Genomic DNA, 6,147 nt, shown 5'->3' with positions numbered 1-6,147 from the left:
TAAGACAGGGGGAGCATGGAGCAAGCCAGGACACAGAGAGGGGAAACGGGCAGGAACAAACAGGCAGATAAGAGGTCAGGGTCAGGACCAGGCTACAGAGTCAGAAGCAGGATGCAGGAACACAGGTCAGGGGCACATGGACAACCCCAAGGCACAGAGGAGAAGCCAAGGCAAGGTTTAAATACACTTACTGCAACAAGCATCAGCTGATGCCTAATTACAATGAGCTTCTGACTGCTGAGAGACACCCACTGGTGGATATTGGAACTTCAGCCTATAGGTTTTGGAGCCACAGTGCCACCAGCAGGTGAACCCCTTCCTGATAGCCAATCACAGCCCATCTGCACCATGTGATCAGCTGTGGCCAATCACAGCTCATCACAACAATAACTAGTGAATGAATCAGTTTCATTCAGTAAAATGGTTGTTTGTACCGGGGAAATTCATTGGTATAAGTAATCGTGAAAAAAAAAAAACTTCTGTACATTTTCCCAGAGTAGTATAGTGTTACTAATGGGAACATTGTATTGCTCTGGTTCATGGAAATAATAAAAAAGTCATAAAAAAATAATTAAAAATAAAAAAATTTAAAAAAATATAATTTTTTTAACATACTGTTACCAGTCAGTGTCCCTGATCACTACCGTGCCAGTTATATGATGACACTGTACTACATGGTGACAGTATATTAACCACTTCCCGTCCATCCTATAGTTCAGCGGTTCTCAACCTGGGGGTCGCGACCCCTTTAGGGGTCGAACGACGCTTCCACAGGGGTCGCCTAAGACCATCGGAAAACACATATTTCCGATGGTCTTAGGAACCAAGACACCGCTCCTCGCCGCCGCCGCCGCCACCGCCACCGCCGTCTCCAGGTGTGGGCGGGATGACATGCTGCCCCTGTCATCTGGACACACCTCGAGATCAATCCTCGCCTGTGATTGGCCGCCGGCACTGTAGCTCAGGCACACAGGTGGCCAATCACCGGCAAGGAGGTGGAGCTTGGAGAGGAGGGGCCGAGCGGCACCGCGAAGATCGAGCGAGTGAAGAGGAGGAGAGCGGCCGGAGAAGGAAGACAGCTGACAGGTAAGTGTCTGTACCATGGGAGAGGGAGGGAGCGAGCGAGCCCAGGCTGGAGCAGGGGTCTGCAAGGTAAGTATCACTGGTGTCAGTGGGAATAGTGCCCCATCATTGGTGTCACTAATACCAATGATGGAGCACTATTCCTCCCCCCACTGACACCAACGATGGGACACTATTCCTCCCACTGACACCAATGATGGGGCACTATTCCTCCCACTGACACCAATGATGGGGCACTATTCCTCCCACTGACACCAATGATGGGGCACTATTCCTCCCACTGACACCAATGATGGGGCACTATTCCTCCCACTGACACCAATGATGGCACACTATTCCTCCCACTGACACCAACGATGGGGCACTATTCCTCCCCCCACTGACACCAACAATGAGGCACGATTCCTCCCCCAAATGACACCAACGATGGGGCACTATTCCTCCCCCCACTGACACCAACAATGAGGCACTATTCCTCCCCCACTGACACCAAGGATGGGGCACGATTCCTCCCCCCACTGACACCAACGATGGGGCACAATTCCTCCCCCCACTGACACCAACAATGAGGCACGATTCCTCCCCCAAATGACACCAACGATGGGGCACTATTCCTCCCCCCACTGACACCAACAATGAGGCACTATTCCTCCCCCACTGACACCAAGGATGGGGCACGATTCCTCCCCCCACTGACACCAACGATGGGGCACAATTCCTCCCCCCACTGACACCAACGATGGGGCACAATTCCTCCCCCCACTGACACCAACGATGGGGCACAATTCCTCCCCCCACTGACACCAAGGATGGGGCACTATTCCTCCCCCCACTGACACCAAGGATGGGGCACTATTCCTCCCCCCACTGACACCAAGGATGGGGCACTATTCCTCCCCCCACTGACACCAATGATGGGGTACTATTCCTCCCCCCACTGACACCAATGATGGGGCACTATTCCTCCCCCCACTGACACCAATGATGGGGCACTATTCCCCCCACTGACACCTATGATGGGGCACTATTCCTCCCCCCACTGACACCAAGGATGGGGCACTATTCCTCCCCCCACTGATACCAATGATGGGGCACTCTTCCCCCCACTGACACCAATGATGGGGCACTATTCCCCCCACTGACACCTATGATGGGGCACTATTCCTCCTCCCACTGATACCAATGATGAGGCACTATTCCTCCCACTGACACCAATGACGGGGCACTATTCCTCCCACTGACACCAATGATGGGGCACTATTCCTCCCACTGACACCAATGACGGGGCACTATTCCTCCCACTGACACCAATGACGGGGCACTATTCCTACCACTGACACCAATGACGGGGCACTATTCCCCCCACTGACACCTATGACGGGGCACTATTCCTCCCCCCACTGACACCTATGACGGGGCACTATTCCTCCCCCCACTGACACCTATGACGGGGCACTATTCCTCCTCCCACTGATACCAATGATGGGACACTATTCCTCCCACTGATACCAATGATGGGGCACTATTCCTCCCACTGATACCAATGACGGGGCACTATTCCTTCCACTGACACCAATGACGGGGCACTATTCCTCCCACTGACACCAATGACGGGGCACTATTCCTCCCACTGACACCAATGAAGGGGGCACTATTCCTCCCACTGACACCAATGACGGGGCACTATTCCTCCCACTGATACCAATGACAGGGCACTAGTCCTCCCACTGATACCAATGACGGGGCACTAGTCCTCCCACTGACACCAATGAAGGGGGCACTATTCCTCCCACTGACACCAATGACGGGGCACTATTCCTCCCACTGACACCAATGAAGGGGGCACTATTCCTCCCACTGACACCAATGAAGGGGGCACTATTCCTCCCACTGCCACCGATGATGGGGCACTATTCCTCCCACTGACACCAATGATGGGGCACTATTCCTCCCACTGACACCAATGATGGGGCACTATTCCTCCCACTGACACCAATGATGGGGCACTATTCCTCCCACTGACACCAATGATGGGGCACTATTCCTCCCACTGACACCAATGACGTGGCACTATTCCTCCCACTGACACCAATGACGTGGCACTATTCCTCCCACTGACACCAATGATGGGGCACTATTCCTCCCACTGACACCAATGACGGGGCACTATTCCTCCCACTGATACCAATGACGGGGCACTATTCCTCCCACTGACACCAATGAACGGGGCACTATTCCTCCCACTGCCACCGATGATGGGGCACTATTCCTCCCACTGACACCAATGATGGGGCACTATTCCTCCCACTGACACCAATGATGGGGCACTATTCCTCCCACTGACACCAATGATGGGGCACTATTCCTCCCACTGACACCAATGATGGGGCACTATTCCTCCCACTGACACCAATGACGTGGCACTATTCCTCCCACTGACACCAATGACGTGGCACTATTCCTCCTACTGCAAAATTACAGTTATGAAGTAGCAACGAAAATAATTTTATGGTTGGGGGTCACCACAACATGAGGAACTGTATTAAGGGGTCGCGGCGTTAGAAAGGTTGAGAACCACTGCTATAGTTGAAATACTGCTACAGGGCAGCACAGGTGCACAAAATCACGTGTATATATATGTGATTTGCGCTCCCATGGTGATCACGGGCCAGGGGCACGCGCACCAACCCACAGGTGCCGTGATTTGGTGTCAAAGGGATCAATCTTCTGATTTAGGTCAGTGATGTTCAACCTGAATTGAATGATCGATCCCTGCACTATCAGGGATATTCCTGTACCTGTGTTTTCATCATTTCCTGTACCTGTGTAAGTGTAATCTTCTCTCTCTGGGAACATTCCGTCCCAGAGAGAGAAGAAGGCAGACACACAGTGTAAAACAGATTTTTTGCTGATCGCTGTGTTAGTGACGCCGGCGACTTCACATAGCATTAGTGCCCCTTTCAGATAGAGTCAGATTGCCCGTCAGTACACCACTCATCACATTTAACCCCTTGATTGCCAGAAACATGCTCACATACACAATAAACCACCGCTGCTAGTATAGTGTCTGAACGGATCAATATCTTTGATCAGATCAACACCATACCAGCATTCATATTAGTATAGTGTCCCCAAAAATGAAGCGTTAGCGGGATCAGCCCCGGCACCTGCCAGCATCTGTGTTTAGCCCCTACGCTTATCCCCCCCTTCTCCCCCAGCAAGTGCAGTGTCAGTAGGTCACTGTTACTTGATACATTGCACACAAAACTGCAGTGTTCACAGAATCAAGACTGATCTCTGCTAGCACTTGCAGGTACATTTGCTTGTAGGGGTTCATGCAGTCACTGAAAGCCAAGTGTTCTTTTTTCCGTGAGTCACACTAGGTACCTATAAATTTAGTGTTCAATATCTCCAACGAAAGGAACACTAGTGAAGAGGCCTACAGGATTCTTAGTATGTCAGATGAGAGTGAAGGGGAAGACTCACTGACGGAATCTGTCTCACAATACGAACCTGTAGACAGCAGCGGCACCCTGAAAGATAGCTCAGACAATGGGGAAGAGGTCCCTATGAAGGTCAGGCGTACCCAACCCCATTCCCAGGTTGCTGAGATGTTACAATCGCATGACGACTCTCATATGCAGCAGAGTGCCAGTACTAGTGCCACACTACCTTTTGGTAAACTGGTGAGGATCAGCAGCCTAGTACATCCTGGTCTTTCTTATACCAGCACTGCAGTATCACTTGGTGACATGGCGAGTCCCATAAGTGCAGTACAAGCTGGTGCGGTGACGAGCACAAGTATTGTCTCGCAACCACCAAGAATTTGCACACAGGCCCGTAGAGCACCTAGTGTCCTTCCGGATGTGCTTGCAAATCCCAATTGGCAGCCTACAAATTCTGCAGCAACCATACTTCCCTCATTCACTGCCAAACCTGGACTTAAACCTGGTGGAAACAGCAAATTTAACTCCTCCCCTTGATTTTTTGGAACTGTTTTTCACAGAAAATCTGTATGTATTGATTGTGGATCAAAGCACTTTATATGCACAACAATTTATGGCCTCCAACCCAAATTCTAACCTTGCCAGACCAGTCGCATGGAAACCCATTACGGTTCCCGAATGTAAAGTTTTTTGGGACTAACCCTCAACATGGGCATTACTAAAAAAATGAATTGCGATTGTGCTGGTCCACAGACCTGATTCATCATATGCCGTGTTCTCTGCTTCCATGGCCAGGCATAGATATGAGAGTATAATGTGTTTTATGCATTTCAATGACAATACACTATCATCCTCGGGGTGACCCTTAATTTTACCGGCTCCACAAAATTCAGCTCCTCGTAAATCACCTTAACCAAAAATTTGCAGATGTCTATACTCCCCAGCAAAACATCTGCGTTGATGAGTCCCTCATTCATTTTTCTGGCTGTCTTGCATTCAAATAATTTCTCCCCAGCAAGCATGCCAGATATGGGGTCACGATGTAGAAGACCTGTGAGAGGGCAACAGGCTATACATATGTTTCAGATTTATGAGGGAAAAGATAGTCACATGGAGCCCCTCGGATGCCTAGAATACATGGGGAGCAGTGGCAAGATAGTTTGGGACTCGGTGTCATCCTTTTTCCATATGGGGTACCACCTATACGTGGATAATTTTTATTCAAGCGTGCCACTATTTAGACATTTGTACAATCTTGGAATTGGCACATGTGGCACCATGTGACCTAATGTGTGCCCACCATTAGAAGTGGGTGGATGCAGGGCGGTATATTCTAATGGTGGGCACACCAAACACTTTTTCTGCCAGAGATTTCTTCTCTATTTTTCATTCAGCACACAGGCTGCATACATAAAAAAGAACATATCATATATACCCAACAAGGATCAGAGACGTACTGGTACATCAGAGGACTTTGAATGGTTATACCAGGATGATGCCTACAGTGGCAGGCATCATCCTGGTATCATTTTATTCATCCGGCAATCAGCCTTCATGTAAAAGCAATCCTAGTGGCTAATTAGCTGCAAGATTGCTTTTACAAGCAGTGGAGTAGATG

Source organism: Staurois parvus, unplaced genomic scaffold, assembly GCF_062004578.1.
Source record: "Staurois parvus isolate SC_StPar_1 unplaced genomic scaffold, SC_StPar_1.0 ptg000965l, whole genome shotgun sequence".
Taxonomy (NCBI): domain Eukaryota; kingdom Metazoa; phylum Chordata; class Amphibia; order Anura; family Ranidae; genus Staurois; species Staurois parvus.
This window is presented reverse-complemented; position numbering follows the sequence as displayed.